Here is a 25,216-nt window from a genome sequence, read left to right as displayed (position 1 = left end):
CTCATATTTCCAAGTCTCTCTGAGCCACCAAGCAGTCCAAAAAGCTCGCTCTCTACAGACTTTTCTCAGGAGCTTGTTCCGGCTGTTCCTTTAGCTTTTCTGCCCCTGCTATCTTCTCTCTCAGCTTCTCTGGTTCTTACTGCCTCTCTTTCACAGACATACAAAACAATAGCCAGCAGAAATCCTTACATGGGTCATGCCTGTGCCTTTGTTTTGGGTGGTGACATAGGTATACTAGTACATACCAAGTCTCAGATTGAAAGGAGATCTGGGGGAAGTATTCTCTAGAGAGACCAGACCTCAAATGGGGCTCTCCTCGGAGTCAGTTGGGGAAGCACTGAGACTTGGAGGAGGCTGTAGAAAATGCCAGTGAAGGCTAGGGGTAGCACACAACTACTGAACATTGTGCAACTTTTGTGTATTATTCCTCTGCAGTGTTAGCTCTTTGCCAGTCTTTCTTGAGAGATAAGGTTTCCAAAACTCTTTCTAGCTGTTAGTATGGAAAAATCATAGAAAGAAGATTCCAGCTGCTTCATCTTTATTAATGAAGTACAGGTTACCTTGCACTAGTAGTATACAGGTTTGTCCTTTGTATTCCTGAGTTTTCTTTTAGTATTGCTGTTACCCATCCCTTTTTCTCCTTCTGTGATTTAAGTTGATGGACAAGTTTAATAAACAATATTACAAATGACATTTTTGTTTTACTTTTTATTTTCCTCAGAGAAAAGGAATCCCAAACTTTACTGTGAAGAACCATTTTTTTCTGTCCTCAATAATCTATGCTTTTGTTGTTTGTTTGTTTTAAGGGTGTCCAAAGTCCAGAACCAGCACTATAGTCAATAGTGCAGTTGAAATATTCATACAATGAGATTTCTTCACACCAGCTACAGCAGAGTGTAATAGCTCAGTGTACAACCACCTGCAGCCATCTGCCTCCGTTCCCATGAGTTAAAAGGGAACAGAGGCAGCAGATGGGCCAGCACAAACCGGAAAGAGTGGAACATGGGAAATAGCAAGAGAATTGTGATTGAGAAACAGAGGGCTGTGAAATGGCAAATAAGGCCTCCTTTCAGATTGCCTTATTGGGATCCTATCATGCCTCCTACAATGACAGGCATATTATCTAAGCAATGCTATAGGACTAAGTGCAGTGTGTGGTTATACCAGATACCCGAATACCTCTAGCATGTTTGATTTCTAATAACCAAGAAGTATAGATGTTCTGCACTTCCACAGGAAGTACAAAAAGAAAAGGAGTACTTGTGGCACCTCAGAGACTAACAAATTTATTAGAGCATAAGCTTATGCATCCGATGAAGTGAGCTGTAGCTCACGAAAGCTTATGCTCTAATAAATTTGTTAGTCTCTAAGGTGCCACAAGTACTCCTTTTCTTTTTGCGAATACAGACTAACACGGCTGCTACTCTGAAACAGGAAGTACAGTGATTATCATTAAGAAGTCAACATTTGCCAACCACAGCTATTTCTTACTCTAAGCATAAGGAAACTATATGATAACTATAAGCAAAGGATGCCTTTTTTAATAGCAGCCACTGTACAGCAATGTGTGTTATTAGTCATCTAGCATGTTTAGCGATGAGGTGAATCCACTTTTTTAGACTTGTGGATTACTGAAGAGTTTGCCTTTGTTATTCAGTGAATCTCAAATACTGCAGAGGTGAAGACTAGTGGACAAGAGTTTAGGGCTGGATCTGGAACAGCAGGAGGGAGTATCAACGAGTTATGAGGCTTCGTTGTAGCTGGGAACTGCGTCATACTTGAAATGACTGCCAATACCTGGGGCAATGATGTATTTTAAGTGTTGAGGATTCAGATTTAGTATTTCAAAGGGTGGCTACACAGCATATTTTAAAGACGTGTTTATATCTAGTCTTTTAAAAAAAACATTGAAAAATAGTTTCAAGTACTACAATGAATCTACCTGAATCTCCTGCCAATATTTGTGATTTACAATCACACTTTTTTCTATTTTTAAAAAAGTTTGTTTTTCTGTCCCCCGTTGCTTTGTGAAAAACCCATATAAATGGGGGCCATCTGCTCCCGAGCTGACCGCACAGGAAAACTGATGTTAATCAAGGTGCTGTCAAATACAGCAACAAAATGAAAAAAATAAAGAAATATTTTGTTTCTCTAATTGTTTAATGTTAGTTGCTTTGGACATTATTTGCAACAATAGTAGATAAAATAAAATAAAATCTTGACTGAAATTTTTTTTTAAGTTTTTGTCCCTTCAAGTGTTTTTAATTCTCTGTCTTAGTGTATCGTCCTACTCTAGTGGCTGGTACCCAAGCAGAATACGGCCATGATCTTGCAAACACTTACACATGTGCTTAACTTTAAATACATTTGGAGTACAAATTGAAGTACTCTTATGTGTCTATGGATACGCACATGTGTAAGGGCTTGTCTTCACTACCAGGGAGATAAACGCTAGTGAAGACCCGTTAAATCGATGGCAGAGAGCTCTCTGGTACTCCAGCTCTCAAAGAAGAGTAAAGTAAGTCAACCAGAAAGCCTCTCCTGTAGACGCAGCGCAGTTAAGACACTGGCGTAAATTGACCTAAGCTACATCGACTCCAGCTACGTTGTTCATATGGCTGGAGTAGTGTAACTTAGGTCGCCTTAACTCAGTAGTGAACACAAGTCCTAAACGTTGGCAGGGTTGGGCCCTATGAGCCTACTACTGCTACCAGCTTATGGAGTTGTCCCTTTAACTCAAGTGATGGAGGCCTGTGCTTTTGTTACTGAAGGTAAAATCTACACTGACCACTGATGAGTGGTTGTGTAGAAAAATTTGTTTACAGACTCAGCTTCACTGAATATGAAGACCTTTAAACATGAATACTTTGCATCAGTCTTCACTGCAGAGGGTCTTTGCATTGGTTTTCACTGCAGAGGATGTGAGGGAGATTCTCACACCTGAGCAATTGTTTTTAGGGTGACAAATCTAAGGATCTGTCCCAGATTGAGGTGTTAATAGAGGAGGTTTTGGAACAAATTGATAACTTCAACAGTAAAAAGTCATCAGGACTGGATGGTATTCACCCAAGAGTTCTGAAGGAACTGAAATACGACATTGCAGAACTACTAACTGTGGTATGTAACCGATCACTTTAAATCAGCATCTGTACCATATGACTGCAGGATAGCTAATGTGACACCAATTTTTTTAAAAGGCTGCAGAGGTGATCCTGGCAATTACAGCCAGTAAGCCTAACTTCAATACCAGACAAATCGGTTGAAACTATAATAAAGAACAGAACTATCAGACACGTAGATGAACATGATTTGTTGGGGAAGAGTCAATGCAGTTTTTGTAAAAGGAAATTATGCCTCACCAATCTATAAGAATTCTTTTGGGGAGGGGCCAACAAACGTGGACGAGGGTGATCCCTTGGATATAGTGTACCTGGACTTTCAGAAAGCCTTTGACGAAGTCCCTCACCAAAGGTTCTTACACAAAGTAGGCAGTCATGGGATAAGAGGGACGGTCCTCTCATGGATCAGTAATTGGTTAAAAAATGGGAAACGAAGGGTAGAAATAAATGGTCATTTCAGAATGGAGAGAAGTAAATAACGGTGTCCCCCAGGGATCTGTATTGGGACCAGAGCTGTTCAATATATTAAGAAATGATCTTGAAATAGGGATAAACAGTGAAGTGGCAACACTTGCAGACAATACAAAATTACTCAGGTTAGTTAAGTCCAAAGCAGACTGCAAGGCATTACAAAGGGATCTCTTTTTTCCACCAAATGCATCCGATGAAGTGAGCTGTAGCTCACGAAAGCTTATGCTCTGATAAATCTGTTAGTCTCTAAGGTGCCACAAGTACTCCTTTTCTTTTCACAAAACTGGGTGAGTGGACAACAAAATGGCAGAAGAAATCCAATGTTGATAAATGCAAAGTAATGCACATTGGACAACATAATCCTATCTATACATACAAAATTAGCTGTTTCCTCTCAAGAAAGAGCTTGTGGAATCACTGTGGATAGTTCTCTGAAAACATCCATTCAGTTTTCAGTGGCAGTAAAAAAAAGGTAACAGAATATTAGGAACCATTAGGAAAGGGATAGACAATAAGACAGTAAATATCATCATGCTACTACATAAATCGATGATATGTCCACACCTTGAATACTACATGCAGTTCTGATCATCCTATCTCAAAAAAGATGTATTAGAACTGGGAAAAGTACAGAGAAGGGGAACAAAAATCATTAGGCATGTGGAACAGCTTCCATATGAGGAGAGATTAAAAAGACTGGACAAGAGACAACTAAGGGGGGGAATAATAGTGGTCTATAAAATCATGAATAGTGTGGAAAGGGTGAAAAAAAAGTGTTATTTACTCCTCATAACACAAGAACCATGCATCCGATGAAGTGAGCTGTATCTCACAAAAGCTTATGCTCAAATAAATTTGTGAGTCTCTAAGGTGCCACAAGTACTCCTTTTCTTTTTGCGAATACAGACTAACACGGCTGCTACTCTGAAAACTGGTCACCCATTGAAATGAATAGGCAGCAGGTTTAAAACAAACAAAAGGAAGTACTTCTTCACACAGCACACAGTCAACCTGTGGAATTCGTTACCGGAGTAACAAAACTACAATTGGGTTCAAAAAAGAATAAGATAAGTTCATGGTGGTCCATCAATAGCTATTAGCCAAAATGATCAGGGATGCAACCCTATGCTCTGGGGGTCCCTCTGACTGCCTGAAGCTGGGTGTGAACAACAGGAGATGGATCACTCTATAGATACTCTGTTCTGTTCATTCCCTCTAAAGCACCTGGCGTGGAGCATTGGTCTGGCCCAGTATGCCAGTTATTATGTTTTTATATTCTTCAGTGTGTAGAGAAGCATGTGAACAGGACTCATTGCCGCTCTGAAATGTTTGCTATAAAGTTACATAAAGAAAAGCAAAACATCTTATAGTGAAAGATAATAATTTTTAAGCAAAAAAGGCATCCATTCAAAATATATTTTTCAGTGTTAACACTAAATGTTAGCAACTTCTTGTACCCCATGCTTGCAGACAGGGAGAGGAAATGTCTCTCTTCCCAGCAAGAAAATTGTCCCCATAATGTTCCTCTAAGGCAGGGTGGGAAGACTAGAGAGGAAATGAGTGCTGCTTCTTTCACATCATTTTGTTCCTTTCTAGCCTGCGAACCAGCCAGTGAAAGCAGTTAATGCTTTTTCTGGCTAGTCTCTTTGTGCATCAGACAGAGGGGGATAACAGCCTGCTACAAAGGAAAAGAACAGAAATCACTGAAATTCTCTTATCCTAGCCCTATACAATCAAGCAAAGGAACAACAGCTAGACACAATGTGAAGTGTTGGCAATAGACCAGAGCAGATGTGGAACAATTGAGTGAGACAGCCTCCATCTGTAATCAATGCATGGTTAAGTATTCAACACCTGAGTCAAAATAGAAACACAAGGTGCTAGGTAAACAATTTAGTGGGGGGGGGAGAAAGGAAAGTATTTTTTTCTTCTGGATATCTGTCCATTAGAACTAGAATTAGACAATCAATTCACGTCACCCAATTGCTTTTGCATGGTACTCGCTAGTAATCACTTTCAATCTCTGGTAGAATGGTCTGAAATAAAAATATTTGATCAGAATTTCCCCTCACTGCCACTAAACCTGTGGATGAAATGGAAGCTGGATCTAAAGCATACTTGCTTGTGATTCTACAATATTAAACCACAGCCTTCTCTAGTCTTTAGGGGCTGACTAGCATTGACTTCAATGAACTTTGGATCAGGCGCTCGCTTTTGGGTTGGATTCGAAGCAGAGACATAGAAGAAAGAAACTATTTATTACCAATCCCCTGAGGCAGCCAGTTAACCAGAGTCTGATTATCTATAGAAACAAAACACGTAGTTAGACTACTCTATATTCCCTAATACATAGATTAGGAGAAAAATCAATGATGGCAAGAGAATTTAGCTCAGAGGTGAGTTCTGCTCTAATAAAAATACAGAGGCAACTCTGCTAGCATTCACCAATATTGTCATTCATTAACCAATAATCCTTCTCCTTGTCATCCTCAAAGCACATTCACTTCAGTCCGGATGTTTAAATACCAAAGCAATCATCTGTTCAGAGACATTGGCAGTCCATTTAGTTAACAGTGCTCCTTCTTAAAGGACAGCATTGTACAAAAGCTGCAAGAGAAGTCTGTTGAACTCCAGGCCAGCAGAAAGGTCTCATTCCCTTATAATTGATTGGGCTCTTCTCAAACATCTAAAGACTTGGTGTGATGGGGTGTATAAACCCCACACTGGAACTGAAGGGATTAAGGAGCAATTCTGGGACCAGGGGATTCTGTGACGTTGGCAGGCCAGATGCCGGCTCTTGCCCAGGCTGCAGGCATTAACTAAGAACAGATAATCTCATAGCTGGAGACCAGACCAGGTCACCTGCATGTAAGTTTTGTTCAAAATAGGTATTAGTCTCATAAGAATGTACGTAGTGTTTAGACTCTATGAAATGCTTGTAAGTTGCTTCATGCATTAACTTCACTTGTAGTGGTTGCATTTCATGCTATAAGAAAATATGTGTTTTGCTTTATAACTTTGAAAATGTTCTGAACTTGTGAACTCAGGCACAGGAATCATCCTCCCCACCCATCCAAAAGGACTATCAAAATAGGATGGGTCATCAAGGATCATTGCAATATCAAGGATTGGTTAATGGCCCTGTCCCGGGAAATGCTACCTGCAAGGAAGCTCATCCCGTGAGCTTGGAAATGAAGGAAATGAAACAAAGTCACAGGACAATTTTCCATCTTTTTGTCTGTTTGAACTTTGAAGGACCAGAGACTCTAGAGTGAAGCCAGAGATCTCCAGGGGCTGCCTCCTGGATCTGCCCTGAAAGACACTTTGAATTGACAAATCACTGCAGCTGTCACTCTTAGGATTTACATGGTAACTCGTTTGTGCAATATGCTTGCTTGCTTTAACCTATACATAACTCTTATTTCTTTTTCCTAGTTAATAAACCTTTAGACAGTTTATTACAGGACTGGCTACAGGCATTGCCTTTGGTGTAAGATCTAGTATACCAACTGATCTGGGGTAAGTGACAGGTGACCTGAATGCAGTGTGATTTTTGGAGTAAGTGACAATTTATCACAATGTCCAGTTTATCTGGGTGGCAAGATAGACTGGTGAGTCTAAGGGGGACCATCTATGACTCAATGGTGAAACTATTACAGTGATCCAACAGTTCACATTTATTACTGACTTGGTGAAATCTAATTAGAGAACACACCACCAGTTTGGGGTGTCTGCAGAGGTGAAAGTAAGCCAGTCCGGTCCAGCGTACCGGCAAGAGCCAGTACGCCGTGCCAGACTGGACCGGCTTCCCCAGCAGTGATTTAAAGGGCCAGGGGGTCCTACCACCGCGGGGAGCCCTGTGCCCTTTAAATCACCTCCGGAGCTCTGGGAGTGGGGCTTGGGCAGCGCTTTAAATGGCCCAGGGCTCCCCGCAGTGGCAAGACCCCCGGGCCCTTTAAAGCACCTCCAGAGCCCAGCTGCCACTACGGGTAGCGGTGGCAGGGCTCCGGCAGGGATTTAAAGAGCCCGGGGCTCCGGCCACTGCAGGGAGCCCAAGGCCCTTTAAAGCGCCACCAGAGCTCTGGCAGGGGGGCTCGGGTGGGGGCTCCCCGCAGTGGCTGGTCACCGAGCCCTTTAAATCCCAGCCTGAGCCCGGCTATCGGAGCCCCAGGGCTCTGGCAGCCAGGCTCCAGCAAGGATTTAAAATGCCCAGAGCTCTGTGGCCGCCGGAGCCCCGGGGCTCCCAGCCGCCTCTACAGCGGGGTGATTTAAAGGCCCCAGAGCTCCCAGCCAGAGCCCTGGGGCCTTTATATCTCCTCTTCTGGTTGAGGCCATGCCCCCACTCAGGACTCCGGCGTACCGGTAAGTCCTTTAAGTTACTTTCACCTCTGGGTGTCTGCTCTGTTTTTGACAGCCTGCTCTGAAGTAGGCACTCACCTTCGTGAGACATTCCAGACAGGGTGACAGACTCCGCCCCTCCAGGTGTAGGAGGAGCTTACAAATTTGCCAGAGATCTCAGAAGGCAGCAGACGGGAGAGGAGGACAGACCTATCCTGAGAACAGAAGCCTTTGCTGTCAGAGAGAGACTACCAGTTGAACCCAGATGGACTGAAGGTTCAGTTAGTTCAGTGGTTCCCAAACTAGGGGTGCCGCTTGTTCAGGGAAAGCCCCTGGCGGGCTGAGCCGGTTTGTTTACTTGCTGCGTCTGCAAGTTTGGCCGATCGCAGCTCCCAGTGGCCGCCGTTCGCTGTTCTCTGCCAATGGCGGCTGCCAATGGCGGCTGGCGGCCCCATTGGCCTGGAGAGGCAAACTGCAGCCAGTGGAAACCGTGATTGGCCAAAACTGTGGATGCGGCAGGTAAAAAAACCAGCCCAGTCCACCAGGGGCTTTCCCTGAACAAGCGGCGCCCTTAGTTTGGAAACCACTGAGTGAGTTAGTTATTTTTCTATCTTATGTTGAACTTTGAGACTTTTGGGGGAGGCGAGTGGTATGAAGTGGCCCAGGGAGGCAGTTTACAGGCACTCCAGGGTGCTTGATATTGTTTCTTCTCACTGGTCCTTGGGTTGGAGCCCAGTTGAGTGTCTGGATCTGGGCTTCTCAAACCACCTCTTTTGTGTGGGGGCATAAACCTTGCTTTCACACTCCCCCTTCTAAGAAGTAAAGAGAAGCTGAAAGCCCTGAGGTGAAGGCAAGTGACCTGCAGAGATCAGGAGGTGGACCTGAGGACCTCCCTACTGCAAGGATGTGGGACTCCATAGATTTCTTTGGACTCTGTTACCCTGGAAGGGGATGAACTAAATTGGTGACTTGGCTGGAGGGCTGAATTGCCACCCACCCAGAGATGGGCTGTCACAGTGTTGGAGTCATTGGTGGAAAGAGGCAGCAGAGATGGGAAGAGGGGGAGGAGAGGAAGTGGAAGCCAGCAACCTAACCACTAGGCAATGCCACCAGTAAGTACAACTTCCTCCAACACAACTTGGTGGAGAATGTGAAGAGTGTCCCAGGTCTGCTGTAAGAAAAAGAAAAGAAGAAAAAAATGATCGCAAGGGGGAAGGAAGAGAAAGAAAAGGAGATGGATGTAGACAAATTTTAAAGTGGCTGATGGACAGCCAACAACAGGCAGCCCAACAGCAACAGCAGCAGAACCAGATGTTACAAGAAATAGCCGCACAGCAGCAGCTCGCTTGGCAGTTATCAATGCAGCAACAATGCCTCTTGTTGGTGACTCTTTTACAACCATCGGGGGGTGAACACAAACTTGTGGCAGGGCCCCTGAACCCTACTCTAGACCCAGACATTCTGATAATTCACAAAGATGGGGCACAGAGATGACCCCAAAACCTTCCTTGTCACTTTCAAGTAGGTCATCACTGTGGCTACCTGAACACTGGGTTATTTTGTTGAGGTCCTACATGACATGACTAGCCCAAGCTCTGTATCAGGGCTTCAATACTGTAGCCGCACAAGATGATACAGAGGTCAAGAGCCATCTGAGATGTCTTCAACATCACAGCTGAGACCCAGTGACAGTGTTTTTTCTGGGAAAGATCCCCACTGGGGGCCTGACCTTCAGCAGTGGTCCAAAGCCTTAAAGAACATTGTTCGCAATGGCTCCAATCTGAGAAGCGAACCAAGCAGATCACACTAGAACAATTTACACAGATCCTTCCTGCTGTGGGTGTTCCAGCATAGGCCCAAGATATTGGCTGATGCGGGGAGGCTGATTGGAAAATTGTATGCTCGTCATAAATCCAGCCATTGGAACTCCAAGATCTGAAGTTGAAGTTGCTTATGCCTGCAGATTTATGGTCCAGGCAAGAAGGGTGGCCTCTGGGAAACCATAATACATAGCCCAACTCCTTGGACTATCAGCAGCTACAGCAAGGCTGTGGAGTCTGTTCCCACGTGAACTAAAGGGATGAGGAAAAGCCTGAACCCAAGAGAAAGTCCTTTTCAAGCACTCAGCTCTCCCTGAGTTAGTCAGGGGATGGAGTGGTTTCCTTGAACAGAAGCTGTTTTTCATGTGGACAATGGGATCATTTCCACCACAACTGCCCCCTCATTGAGTGCAAGTATAGGCAAGTATGGACAGTGGACACCAGGGCTTGGAAAAGAGGCCCAGCAAAGATGTTGGTGCCAGTGCGGGTCAATGGGGTGGAAGTGCTGGGATTAACAGACTCAGTTGGCAGCCAAATATTGATTAGGGAACAACTACCCGGCCCCCTTCAGCACGTACATGGGGGTGTATGCCCATATCCCACAAAGAAAATACCATTAACTGTGGGAAATTGCACAGGTACAGTATGAGTTAGTTTGGCTCTGTCTCTAGCTTACCCAATGAATCAGGGCTAAGATTGAAAGTTTTTCAGAGTCATAAAATCATGGGGTGAATATCTTGAAAGGACTGACCATCCTATAGAGGCCCCTGTGTCATAAGAACCAATAGAGTTAGCTGGGGCTGGAGAGACAGAAGACCCTTGTGGAGGGATCTCCTGGCAGGAATCAATTCCTCCCCACCCCCTGGTAATCAGGAAGATGAGGGGACCTTGCAACCCCTGGACCTAGGTCTGCTTGCAGCCTTGTAAGCTAAAAGAAGTATGATCTGACTCTGGTTGGACCCTGAATTGTACAAACAACAATTGATTACGTTGTGTGGCAAAGTAATCAATCCACAACTGATGAAGCAGTCGTTGTCCCAGTTTGAACTGAGAGGAGTGGCTGTACCAGGTGGCAAAGAACCTCCAAAGCCGAGACGCAAGGGTACAACTCTTGGTTCCAAAGAAGTTCCTCAGGAAAGTATTACAGCTGGCCCATGCAATACCTTGTGGGGGACACTTGGGGAAAGAGAAGACCTTTGAAAGGGTGTCCCTCAGGTTTTACGGTCTGAACTACATAAAGAAGTTAGAGACTATTATATGTCATGCTCTAAATGTCAGTGGGTAGGCCCAAGAAAACTCCCAAAGGCCTCACTAGTGCCTCTCCTGGTGGTAGGAGTATTCTTTGAGAGGATTGGTATGGATCTGGTGGGTACGCTGGAAAAGAGTGTAGCTGGATATTAACACACATTGGTGATACACCACTCCCTGTGTGTGGCAGCTGCTGGATCCAGTGAGCTGTGCCCTGTGGAGAGAGGCAGGAACAACAAGAGCTGCTAGGAGGGGCCAGTGTTTCCATGAGGGAAGACTGAGGGTAAAGGGGGGATTGCTTGTCGGGGATGTGACTTGAGTTGTTCCAGGGGCAGCTGAACCTTTAAATTGTGCTCCCCCCACACTATCAGCACGTATTGGTCATCTCTGATCATGCCACATGGTACCATGAGGCCATCCTTCTTCTCTCAATCACTGCAGTGACCATCGTGCCCGTATTTATACAAACTGTTGCTCTGGTGGGAATACCAAAGGAAATACTGACTGACCACTTCAGGTAACAAAGGAATTGTGCAGTCTTTTGTAAATCAAAGCTGTAAAGACATTGGTTTATCACCCTCAAACAAATGGACTGGTCGATTTCTTCAATAAGATTCTGAAAGAGATGCTAAGGAGGTTTGGTGGCCTCAGATCCCCATCACTGAGAGCAATTGCTCCCATGCCTCCTGTTTGCCATCTGTGAAGTGCCACAGGCATCTACTGATTTCTCCCCATTCAGACTACTGTATGGGAGATAGCGACCCGGGATCCTCAATCTCTTCTGTGAGATGTGGCAACATCAAAACCGCAAAACAACCAACATGTGAAATACATGATCCATTTGAGGGAAAATTTAGAAATGCTGGGGCCTTTTGCAAGGAAGAAAATCTGCTGAAGTTACAAGAGAGCCAGGAATGAGCCTACGATAGAGGGGCCCGTAGGTAAAAATTTAAGCCTGGGGACAGGGTATTATGATTGCTACCATTTCCTCACCTATAGAATGGGGGTAATAATACTGCCCCACCTATGTCTGAGAATTTTAGGCTACATGTGACCCAGTATGGCTGGGGCAGCCCTCACTCAGGGCGGGCTGCAAAAAGAGAGCAGATTCTCCCAAAACTGGTGGTTAACCTGAAGTTAGACTCGCCAACCAGTCACAAACTGTGCTCCTGATCCCCCACACTGGTTATCAAGAAGCTAAAAAAGGGATCCTACAGCCCCTCTGATTGCATTCCAGTTCTCTGGCTCCCAATCAGCACATAGGTCCAGTACAGTGAGAAGCTATTTGAAACTCTGCTCACTATACAAAATGTTCTTCTGACCCCAAAGGGCCAGCCACATTGCCAGATTGGATCTTACCCAAAATACTACGCTGCAAGCCAATCCTTTAGTGTCTAAAACTAAAGGTTTTATTATAAAGAAAGAACAAGAAGGGAGTTGTTAAATGATAAAGCACTCAGATACACATATGGAGACTTCAAAGTCCATATATCAGGTTCTTAGCAATATTGGTGAGTTTGCTAGCTTGAAAGTCCCTCTGTAACTCATCCACATCTTGGATGAGTCATTCAGTCCTTTGTTTGAAAAAAAGTTACTCCAGAGGTATGGAGCAGGAATGAAAACAAGATGGAGATGATGCAGCTGCCTTTTATATTCCTTTTGCCACATGGCTTGTACTTTCTGTGTTTCAAACACAAGCTTCCTGTGTCCCAAACACATGGCATGGAGAAGCCTTAGAGTTCTCTGTCCAAGGCCTACCACATGCCTTGCTGACTCGTAAGGTGTATTCCCTAATTCCTTTCAATGGGTTCACTCTACAGTTGATGGCCCTTGGTGGGCCATTTAACAGGCTAGGCAGTGCTGATGCAAATCTGTCTGGGGTGGGGGGGTCACCCAGAAACACAGCACAAGTTTGGAAATACAGATATACCATAACTATACCATATACTATAACTCACAATACAAAGGTGATACAAACACAGAAATAAGATTATCATACTTTGCAAATTATAACATTTTTGCAGATATCTTACACAGCATGGTCAGATTCCTTTCAAATTTATAACACTGGTGTCAACAGTATCATAAAGTGTCTCCCAGATTCCATACAGCATCATACTACAATAATCAGGAAATATAAAATATTCTAGTTCCCACAGCAACATTAACTGAGTCACTTTGTAATATCTTCTGCCTCGGTACTTATATGGTCTCAATCAGGAGAGCACCTCCGTCTCATCATTTCATTATGAAATATATTATTTACAGAATTAATTTTAATTACAGTTGTCAACATCTTGCTGATTCAACCTTCCCTTGGTTTTATAACTTCTGCATTTCTTCACAGAAAGAACATCCTCTCTCTGTTTAGACATGAACGTAGCCCACAGAACATCACAGACACAGTCAATTTTTCCCTCTGCAGCTCAGGAGAAATAATGCAAACAATTGGATTTGTAGCTATTGATTCCAAATGGTGGACAACACGACCATGACATTTCTGTTTTTCAATCCTTTAGCTGTCCTTTTAGGGATTAATGGCCAAATCCTGCTGTCTTTATACAGGCCAAACTCCTAAGAACTGCAATATTCACCCCTTACTTTATTGTTTAAATACAATGGAAGATCTTGGCTATTCAATACAGATTTGTGTATCCTTTGCACCTTGACAACAATGCCCCTCTGACACGGGGAGGTGTATGTGGCTCTCTCCACAGAAGATTGTTGCTCTATGAGTTTACAAGTGTTACTAGTGATTGCTTCACCTACGTAGACCCCCACCCTCAACATCTAAAGCCTCATTCTGTAAGGTGCTGAGTGTCTCCTGTCAGTGGTAAGCCCCTTCAACTCCCATGGATCTGAGATGTGCTATGTATACTTCACAGGAGGTACCTCACAGAATCAGTCCCTCAATGTTTTGCCTCTTCAGTGTTCCCCATTGACTCAGGACCTGAATTTGAACCTCCACATTGTGGTATTATTCCAGCCCTCCTGCCCAATAGAGTTGCTGTCCCTACAATGATATTTTGAATGATGTCAGTATATACAGCTCATGATTACATTTTGAATGTCCCTTTAAACAAGTTGCCTAGTGATCACTGATATACGCATTCCATAATTAAAGTGATTTGCCTTGCCACAGAGCTCCTCACTAGGATAGAATGAGTCAGATGAATTTCTTGAACAGAGACTGACTCCTTAGGCTGGGCCTCAAGAGAGCAACTTCAGTAGTGATATAATTGCATTTTATCAGTGGAGTTGACATGTAAAGTAAGTAATAATTCTACCACTGCAGACAACTGATATTTCAAGGATTATTTAATAGAAGCAAGAAATTCAAGATAATATACTAAAATAAACTAAAGAGTCTTGAAGTATTTTGTCAGATTAAAAAATTAAATGTACTGATAATCTGCCAGGGAAATAATTTTAATTTGTTTATACAGGAACATGAAAGACTGTAAAATCCAAAATATGCAGACAACAGTCAGTTGGTTTTCTTCATTCTATCAGGGAAAATGTATCTATAACAAGCCAGTCACACGGTGGTTGCTCTAGAAGCTTAGAACAAAATACTTGAAGAAATGCGGTCATAGGGCTTTACATTTAATAAAGTCCTGTCTGAAAAGGTAACCAAGCTGTAAAATCAAATTGCCAATCACAAACATTTCCATTGCTTTGTATAACAGTACCAATTTGAAAAAGTATGTGCACTTTAAGTTTTCTGTGTAGAAAACAAGTCACTAGGGACCAGATCTGTAAGGTATTTGGGAACCAATTCCCATTGGAAGGTAAGTGCCTAAATACTGTTATGAACTGGGTGAAAACTAGCTATGAGTTGGGTTAAAGCCCCATTGAGGGTGATGGGTGTGAACTCTCGCTTCAGTTAACTGTAATATAAGCCCCACCTAAAACAAAAAGTGTATGTGAACCCACCCAGGAGCTTTTGGGCTGAGTATTGTTTTGGTAGGTGTGTGTTTAGGCGAGTGAGAGAATATACACAGACTGAAGCTTTGTCTACACTACAAAGTTTTGTCAACAAAAGGCAGCTTTTGTTGACAAAACAGTGGAAGAATACACACTGCAATTCGACTTTTGGTGGAGAAAATGCCCTGTTTTGACGACAAAATAAAACCACCCCGACGAGGGACATAAGGCTTTTTGAATAAAATGTTTGTCGACAAAGTGCCAGTGTAGACACCACGCTTGATTTTATTGCTTTAATTGGGCTCCGGGAGGTGTCCCGCAATGCCCATTGTGATCGTTCCAGGCAGCAGTTTCAATTCTACTGCCTTGCAGCCAGGTAAACAGCCATCCTCCCCTCCCCCTTAAAAGTCCTGGGAATTTTTGAAATTCCATTTCCTGTTTGCTCCGCACGGAGAAGTCTCATCGCATCTTCCCAGGTGACCATGGCAGGTTATCGCAGCAAAGGCTCTCCCGCTTGGACCACTGCGGAGATGCTGGATCTGCTCAGTATATGGGGACAGGAGGCTGCGCAGCCCCACCTGCGCTTGAGCCATAGGAATTTTGATATCTAGGGGCAGATTTCTTGAGGCTTGTGTGAAAAAGGCAATGGTCAGGACATGCTGTAGTGCAGAACAAAGATAAAGGAGCTGAGGCAGGCATACCATAAAGTGAAGGAGACAAACCGCTGCTCCAGTGCTGCACCTAAGACCTGCCGGTTCTATAAAGAGCTGGATGCTATCCTCTGTGACAACCCCACCTCCAATGTCAAGAGCCTCAGATATACTTCGGCGGCCCTGGAGGTGACAGAAAGAGGACCTAACCCAGAGGATGAAGTCATGGATGAAGAGGTGTAGTTAGACAACGATGTGGAGCTCCCGGCTGGGTCGCACGGTGGGGCAGGCAGCTAGGAACTGTTCACCACTTCAGAGGTGTCTAGCCCATCGCAGAAGTTGTTCTCTGGCGAGCAAGAAGCAGGAGAGGAGACACCTGGTAAGTAGCTGTGGTTTGTGTAGTGCGGAGGTGGATTCAGGGTATAGAAATGTGCAAGGCTGGCTGTCTTTCTGTTGGACATTACCCTGTGTAGCTAATCAGTACTGTGGAACAAGGTGTTGATGCATGTGAAGATCTCACAGGAATCCTCCAGAGGGATCCCTAGGAAAGTTTCCTGGAGGTACTCTGTAATCTTCTGCTGAAGGTTCCATGGCAGAGGAGCTTTGTTCCTTTCCCCATTGTAGGAAACTTTCCTGCGCCATTTGGCAATCACCTGTGCAGGGACCAAAGTGGCACACAGGTGAGCAGTATAGGGACCAGGTCGGAAGCCACAAGCATGTAGTAGATGTACCCTCGCTTCTCTGCTTACCCTCAGCTGTGAGATATCTATTATGACGACTCCCTCCTGTGGAAAATTGTAGGAGAATGTTAGAAAAATCAGGTGTTTGTTAAGGACGCTACTGAGTGGATGATTAAAGTCAGGAAGGAGCAAACACAGATGCTGAAGTCCTTAATAATACTGCAGACTGAGCAGATCCGTGCCAACCCTCCCCTGCAGCAGATTCAGATCTCTTTTCCATGCCCCCCTCCAAACTCTGCCCAGCACAGTCATTTTCGCTTTCCGGGACTTCTTGGTTTCCCCTTCACTCCACCCCTTCAGACACGTGTCAAAATGACAGCTGGACCTACACTCAGCTCTGAAAGTCTGCCCTTCCCTGGTTCCTCCTTTCCCACTAAGCATCTGTGTGTGTGTGTGTGTGTGTGTGTGTGTGTGTGTGTGTGTGTGTGTGTGTGTGTGTTTCTTGTGTAATACAAGCAAAGTTTTTTTGAATGGTATCTCATCTTTATTTGTTTCCTACTGATTGAGATAGCAGGCACTACCAATACATGCACAGGCAGTTTAATCATTAGCTTACTGGAATGTAAGGCCCCAGATGTCATCATTTCTTCCTAGGAAATCTATATGTAATGTAACATTGCAGCACCAATCACAGAGATATACGTTACTAGTTCTCATTTCCAAAGTGTTGCCTCAAAGCCTCCCTGATTCGAATTGCCCCCCCTCCGAGCTCCTCTGACAGCCTTGGTATCTGGCTGCTCAAAATCAGCAGCCAAGGGGTCTGCCTCAACACTCCACCCCTGAGCAAACCTTTCACCCTTAGTGTCAGAAAGCCGCATGTTGCATAATCTATGACCATGGGAATATTACCCTCATTGAGGTCTAACATGCCATAAAGGCATTGCAATCGTGCCTTTAATCTGCCAAAGGCACATTCCACAGTCATCCGGCACCTACTCAGCCTGTTGTTGAACTGCTCCTTACTGCTGTTCAGGTTTCCTGTGTAAGGTTTCATGAATCACGGCTGTAAGGGGTATGGTGGGTCTCCCAGGATTACTATTTCAACATCCCCCACTGTAATCTTCTGGTCTGGAAAGAAAGTCCCTGCTTGTAGCTTTCTATAGAGGCCGGTGTTCCTGAAGATGCATGCATCATGCACTTCCCAGACCACCCCACACTGATGTCAGTAAAATGCCCATGGTGATCTACAAGTAACATCATGGAGAATTACCCCTTCCTATTGATGTACTCCATCGCAAGGTGGTCTGGTGCCAAAATTGGAATATGTGTACCATCTATAGCCTCTCCACAGTTAGGGAAACCCATTTCTACAAAGCCATTCACTATTTCACGCACACTTCCCAGAGTCACAGTCCTTCGTAGCAGGATGCGACTAATTGCCCTGCACACTTGCTTGAACGCAGCCCTAACAGTCGACTTCCTAACTCCAAATTGATTCGCAACTGACCCGTAGCAGTCTGGAGTCGCCAGCTTCCACACAGCGATTGCCACACATTTCTCTACCGATAGGGCAGCTCTCATTCTGGTGTCCTTGCACTGCGGTGCTGGGGTGAGTGCCTCACACAGTTCCAGAAAGGTAGCTTTCCGCATCCGAAAGTTCTGTAGCCACTGCTCATCCCACACCTGCATGACAATACGATCCCACCATTCATTGCTTGTTTCCTGAGCCCAAAAGCAATGGTCCACCCTCGGCAGCTGTTCTTAAAAGCAATCTAAAGTTGCTCCTATCCACGTCACACAGCATGTCAGGTAATTGGGAGTCTTTTTCCATTAGGAACTTCATGATTAATTGCACTGCCATCCACTAAGTCTTCATGACAGTTATTAGAGCATAGGAGAGCAGTGCGGGATCCATCCCTTCTCACAAAGATGCTGGGGTGCACAGGAAACAAGGGCCATTGAAAAATGATATGAAAGAAATCCAGAAGCCCATGGAATGCTGGGACAGAAAGCAATGAATCATGGGACATTGAGCCCTGTCCCAAGATGTGCCGTGATCCACTCCACCTTCCCACAAGACCTAGCGGCAGAAGGTGTCAAGCTGGACTATGCGATAGGTACCCACAGTGCACTGCTCACACTGTCGATGCTTGTACCCCAAGTGTGGATGCACTCTGCTGACAGAGGGAGTGAGTGTGAACATGCAATACAGATTTTTACGATAGTGCTTTTTGAGTGTCGATAACTTTTGTCGACAAAATTCTGTAGTGTAGACAAGGCTTGAGAGAGAGAGACAGGCTCAAGGAGCAGCTGAAAGCATGTGCCTGACCCTGGAAGAAACCTGCGGAGAGGTTTTTTGCATCGGGGTGCAGGGTGAAAAGGCTGCTCTTGGTGCAGTGAGCAAAAGAAGCTGTTTCCTGCTATTTGATTCCCTCTGTATTCAGAGACAGGACTTTACACATTCTTTGTAAATAAATAAAACTGTATCAAAGAAATACCTACCACTAATTTCTACCCCCAGTTGGCACACCCACAGGGTTCCAAACTTTGCCTAGCTGCTTGGGTTGCAAAGGGACAACAATATTGGGAGGCTCTGGGGTTCAACCCAGACCACTAAAGGGTTTTGTCACCACCTGCCCTGTAACCCTGGTTTCTTCTGTGCTGTGTAGCTTTGGCACCAACAGGGTGCTCACAGAACAATAACCTCCTCCGGGCTACCACCAGCTGGTTACTCCTTGCAGGGTGATACTAACACCCTCCCAGTCACCCCAACACTGTTTTCCTCTGCAGTGCTCAGCCCCAGCAACTACAAAACCTTATCAAGTTTGCTATTCCTTTAAAGAGACAATACACAACACCAGTTTTTTAGCTGGGTTGAAGATTTTACTCTTCAGTTTGAAACACTGCACTGAGAGGGCTGTGGAGGAAAACAAGATTAATTTTATGAAGATCAGACAGCTAAGCAATACCAGGTAGAAGTAATTGGGACAGACATGGCTGCAAACCAACAAAAATAAAAATACACTTCTAAGACTAAAACTTAATTTAAGCAAGTTATAATCTTTGCTTAAGTAGTTCTCTCTCCTATACTCAGTTCCCACAGACTTCAACCTCCTTGGCCGAAGGATCCATCATTCTGTGATTTCAAGGGCTCTGGCTTCTTTAGTTCCTCAAGTAGTGGATAACTCAAATGTCTTTTTGACCCCCTTGTATCATCTCAAAGTTCATTGTCTCTGTTTCAAGAGCCAGGAAGGCTTCTTTGTTTTGATTCCACTCTCTTTAATTTACATTGGAGACAGATATATAGCTGCCTTCTCTCCTTTCTGGAAGAAAACCTGTTTGTCCCTTTCTTTGGTCACAGACTTTAAAGTACAATATCAGTAAGTATCCATAATTCCACATACACATACCTTTTCCAATGACATTAATCATCAGTGTCACCAGCTTTTATAAAAGACCTTAGTCAATACACTTTTATAGTGCTATAATGTCATACGCAATCACTTGATTCAATTGCTTACTCTTTGGGGATCAAACCCTTTGTTTTCCCCCTGAGGTGTCTGAACCATGATTGTCACAAATATCTTTACAATCTGGCCATAGCTGAATGTAAATTGGTGGAATGACTCAGCAAAAAAAATAAAATAAAATAAAAAAAATCACAGTCAGCAAGGTCTGTTCCTCAAGAATTAGCACTGATAACAATAAAATAACATAATCCAAAATAACTAACTCTCCAACTGGTGTTCAGCCAAGTCATGAGATGTAGAGTATACATCCTCCCAAATGGTATTCTCTCCATTCTGTGTCCTAAACAGCAATTCTTGTAGTCTTTCACTTGATCATGTGAACAAGGGGAAGGGGAAGTTGAGCAGGGATAATCCCTGTATTTGCTTCATCTGTCACCGACAATAGCCATCTATTGCATGCTATTCCCTTGTGGATAACTAAGGAGCCTATGTCTTGACTTTTTATAAAAAACAATATTCTTTTTATTACTTTGTTTTATAAATCTCCTAGGTTTGCACAGCATTTTACAGATACAGAAACAGGCACTTTTCCTGCCCTGAAGAGCTTGCAATGTTAAAAAACAAAAAAGAGAGAGAAAGAACAAAAACAAACACAATGTAAGACACAGAACAGCAGTTCAATAATCCCACACTTTTTCCCCCGATGAAGGGAGGAGGGTCTGTTTGAGAGAGGCAGGTTTCAGAGAGATTTGAAAGAAGAGAAATGGGGGTTTGATGTTTGAGGACAGGTTCAAGGTGCAGGGGCACAAAGATGAGTGGGGAAAATGAGGTGAAAAGAACCATTACACAAAGAATTTAGAAGAGCAGGTAGGGCAGGACGGGGCAGAAAAGAAAATGAAAGCAGAGATGTAGGTAGGGTCAAGTTTATAGGGCTTTATTGGTGACTTTATGCATAAAGATTGGGAGCAAATAGAGAATCAGACAGGGGATGGCATCAGGTTGGTACGGTTGTAGAAGGAAAAGGTTAAGGAGTGAGCCAAATTCACTAACCTCTCAGGCTCATTTGCTGGGTATAAATAGAAGAAGGAAACAAGTACTGAGGCTGGCTGGGTCATTCTTGGGAAGATTGACTCTGCAGTAACAGAAAGGAAATCTGAGTACTAAAGTGATATGAGCCCTATAAGTATCTAAAGAGATATGGTAGCAACTGAGGCCTAACTACTCAGGGGTATCATGAGACCCAAAGAGGTAACATCCTGTGATATAATTCAATACAATGGAAACTCAAAGCTACAAACACCAGAGTTACGGACTAACTGGTCAACCAGACACCATGTGAAAATGGAAGTGACCAACAAGGCAGCAGCACAGAACAAGAAAAAAAAAAAAAAAGAAGCTAATACCGTACTCTGCCTGTATTGCATCTTAATGATAGGCACATCTGGGCTGCCTCTCCCTCCCCCCGCATACACAGGACAGCCACTTACAGCTAGGAGGAGAAGACACTGGGGCTGTCATCCCAAGGCAGCCAGAGCTAACCGAGCAGGAGCAGTGCTGGGGTCAGTGCAATTTTCACCCCTCCCCGCCCCCAGGAGGGGAACACATTGTTTTTACCCCCCCCCCCCCCACCTACAGCTGGAAGGGGGACAAGCTTGAAAACATAGTCTGACCTAGGGAAAGAAGCTGCCAGTGCTGAGGAGGGAGCTCAGCTGCTGCTCGAGCCTGGCCTGGAGTGTCAGCTGCTGGATCTGAAGGCCGAACGGTGCTTTTTTCAGAGTTACGGACAACCTCCATTCCTGAGGTTGCTGCCTCTGGTGGGACACAACTGAGAGAGCATCAATTCAGGACAGATTGCTTAGAGCAGGGCAGTCACAGCCCCAGGCTGGTGGTTCTCCACCTCTAAGGCACACCAAACCAGCCAAACAGAGAGGACTTCGGTCTCACCCCACTGGCTAACCATAAGTCATACAAGCAATTCCCTTAGACAATCCAGTTTTCCAGTATCACCACCAGTGCTACTCGTTATGGGGATGAATGGTTATGAAAACCAGTATTTGAGTAAAAGGAAAAAGTTTCTCCTGATCCCAAAGGACCAAACCCCATACCCAGATTAATATACAAGTTAGATCTTACCCACAAATCACACTGTTGCCAATCCTTTAGAATCTAAAATCTAAAGTTTATTCATAAAATAAAGAAATATAGATGCGAGTTAAAATTGGTTAAATGGAATCAATTACATACAGTATGGCAAAGTTCTTGGTTCAGGCTTGTAGCTGTGATGGAATAAACTGTAGGTTCAAATTAAGTCTCTGGAGTACATCCGCAGCTGGGATGGGTCATTCAGTCCTTTGTTCAGAGCTTTAGCTTGTAGCAAAGTTCTTCCAGAAGCAAGATGCAGGATTAAAAACAAGATGGGGTGGTTTCCGGGCCTTTTATATTCTCTGCCCATGGAAGGACATCTCTTTGTTCTTACTGTGGCAAATCACAGCAGCAAGATTGAGTCTGGATTCACATGGGCAAGTCACATGTCCATGCATGACTCAGTTTGCAGGCCACGCCATTGCTTACATGTTACTTTGAAGGTTCCCAGGAAAACTCAGATGTGGATTGGCATCTCCCAAAATCCACTGTCAGTTAAGTGTTTCTTGATTGGGCATTTACTGAGAATAGTCCTTTCACAAGAAGCTGACCAAATGCTTCACTGAGGCTACTTGGAATCAAATACATTTGAGATACAAGTATATTGCCCATATTCATAACTTCAAATACAAAAATGATACACACATACAGCTTGCATAATTAAAACCAGCAAATCATAACCTCTTCATAGACACCTCACATGACAATCTTTGTACAATACTTGTTGCAAATATATAACAGTGGTTGCAACAATGATCTATATGTCATAGTTTATGTTAATAACATCACGAGGTGTCCATAACTCTGATCATGCTCATACACCCAGGCCTTCCCTCTCTAGAGTCTTTTCCTGAAGACTCAGGATTCCTTGCCGGAGTCCATCAGGACAAGTCTTTAATACATACTTCTTTCCTGCACCTGAAACACCACTTAGAAGGGTTCTTCTTCCTTTCTTGTACTGGTTGGGCACGCATCTTAAAGGAGTCTCCTGCTTTGGTATATTGCTCAGCTTTCTTTTAATTTACATTTTTATCATTCTTAAGGGGGCAGACCCTCTTGATGTGCCCCAGCTCTCCACATTGAAAACACTTCAATGGGCCCTTCCAGTGCCTCCTCCCCAATGCTCATATTGCCATCTGGTTTCAGAGTAGCAGCCGTGTTAGTCTGTATTCACAAAAAGAAAAGGAGTACTTGTGGCACCTTAGAGACTAACAAATTTATTAGAGCATAAGCTTTCGTGAGCTACAGCTCACTTCATCGGATGCATCTGATGAAGTGAGCTGTAACTCACGAAAGCTTATGCTCTAATAAATTTGTTAGTCTCTAAGGTGCCACAAGTACTCCTTTTCTTATTGCCATCTGCGACACTCAAATCACTTGTGTCCAGGCTTCTCACACTTAAAACACAACAGGACCTTCCTCACCTGCTGGCAACAGCGGTCTCCCTGCCATTGCTGCTGTGCCTCCTCAAGCTGGACCACCTCACTGTCCCACTGGGTCTGCAGGAGTTGGAGATAAACTGCCTGAGTCCACTGCACGTCTCACCTTGCCTTCTGCTCCTTCAGCTTCTGAACCACTTCCCTTTCCCTCCTTGGGGGGAAGGGACTTTGAAAGTACTGCCAACTGTGCCACTGTCATAGGGGGTTGCCTCCCGGGGCTACCCTGAGGCCAGGAGGGGGCAGGAGAGGCAGCCTCCTGATGACAAGAATACACTTGAGCCATGTTTTCAAATAGTTCTCTAAAACCATAAAGGCTAGAAATTTACTTTTTAATGGAAGCTGAGATATTTTATCAAATAGAATAAAACACTAAAATTTAAAAAAATATTAAAAAGTCAAAATCAAAGCTAAACATTTTGATTTTATAAAAAGAAAAGGTAGTGATTGACCAAAATGATTTTTTGGAGGAAATTTTGTTGTGAGAAATTTCAAGTCTTCACTCTGATTGGGAATGAATTATTATTAAATAATCATTAATTACTGATAATTAATCAATCAAAATGTCAGAATTTCCCTTTGAATGGAAATTCTGAGTTTTGACCTGCTCCAAAACATACCAAATATTGCAAAACTCATGATAAAACATTAAGGAGGCTGTAAGGTCTGCGGCCTTTGTCTATAGCCATATTAAGAGAGCAGCAGCCATTAGCTAAGAAGCAGGAAGTCACATCACATACCATCTAAATTAATTAAAACAAACAATGTAATAGACTGTTAAGAAGGAGATCCTGTCCTAATGGCACCCACTATCACCAGATAAAGAAATAGATTTTAAGATGGTTAAAGAAAATTTAGTTTGATAGCATTCTGTCTGGCAAGAAACAACTGACCAATAGTTGTGGTTGTGAAATCCTCATTTCTTTATTGTTTTATCTTTATAGTCCCACTTCCCTATTGTTTGTCTGTATGAGCTCTGTCTGGTTCTTTAATTGTTTCTGTCTGTTACATAATTAATTTTGCTAGGTGTAAATTAATTAAGGTGGTGGGGTATGAATGGTTAGAGAATTTTGTTACAATATATTAGGATTAGTTAGTAAAATGATTGATTAAGGTACAGGTAAGCAAGACTCAAGTTTCACTATACAAACTGGGGCCCAAAAGGAAGTTCTTTGGAAACTAACTCTAGGACACAGTTCCAAGAACAAAGCTGCCAGACCTCAGCACTCTGTCAATGATACCGTGCAGAAACTGGAGTCCCCCAGATGACCTGATTCTGACTGGCCATCAAGAAAAGTTCATCTGTCTTATTGGGAGTGGTGAGCATTGTATGTGTAGCGTGTGCATTCTGTTTTAGTGATTGTTAATAAATAGAGGTTAAGCAGGATATTACTGTGTAAGGCTCTGTCACTGGTAAAAGACCCTGTAAACCCGCAAAAGATTAAGCCCCGAGTCCAAAGGGAATGGGTGTTTACCCATAGCCTGGAGGAGTAGAACCCAGAGCCCATGGAGGGGTAAAGTTAGAGTGTAAGGTTACACGTAAGCCCTAGGAATGGGGTAAGGCAGGGTGCCTAAATTAAGAGCCCTAGGCACTAGGTAGAGGTGGGTGCCTTAGAGTGTGCAAGTGACAGAATTTTGTGCAGGTAACAAAGCTGGCCACCTTTCCAGCCTATGTGAAAAGAAGCTATTGCAATGTTCTTCGAGTGCTCCAACTGTTTGAGCTCTTTAGCACATTGAGATTAATAAATTGAGACTATTGGACACAAATACAATTTTAGGCCTCAGTTGGGTTGATTCACTTTTGTAACCTGCCTCCATTTCCTAGCCTACAGCTTCTAAATTAATAGATTTAAAAGTAGAAAATGTAAAGGACACTGACTTGAAATCTAATCAATGGTAAAGGGGCTATACCTGC

General features: G+C 43.7%; 1 long non-coding RNA gene across 1 annotated transcript; it reads right to left on the bottom strand.

Annotated features, from left to right (window-relative positions):
• Window positions 1-818: 818 nt before the first annotated feature.
• Window positions 819-24,191, bottom strand: LOC122457828. The gene is made up of 4 exons (XR_006277503.1): window positions 24,077-24,191; window positions 22,688-22,693; window positions 16,961-16,965; window positions 819-830 (listed from the first exon to the last, which is right to left on the bottom strand). It is a non-coding gene; the product is annotated as an uncharacterized LOC122457828 (long non-coding RNA).
• Window positions 24,192-25,216: the final 1,025 nt, after the last annotated feature.

Source organism: Dermochelys coriacea, chromosome 1 (assembly GCF_009764565.3).
Source record: "Dermochelys coriacea isolate rDerCor1 chromosome 1, rDerCor1.pri.v4, whole genome shotgun sequence".
Lineage (NCBI taxonomy): Eukaryota > Metazoa > Chordata > Testudines > Dermochelyidae > Dermochelys > Dermochelys coriacea.
Note: the sequence above shows the minus strand (reverse complement) of the source record. Positions and strands in the feature narration are given on the sequence as shown.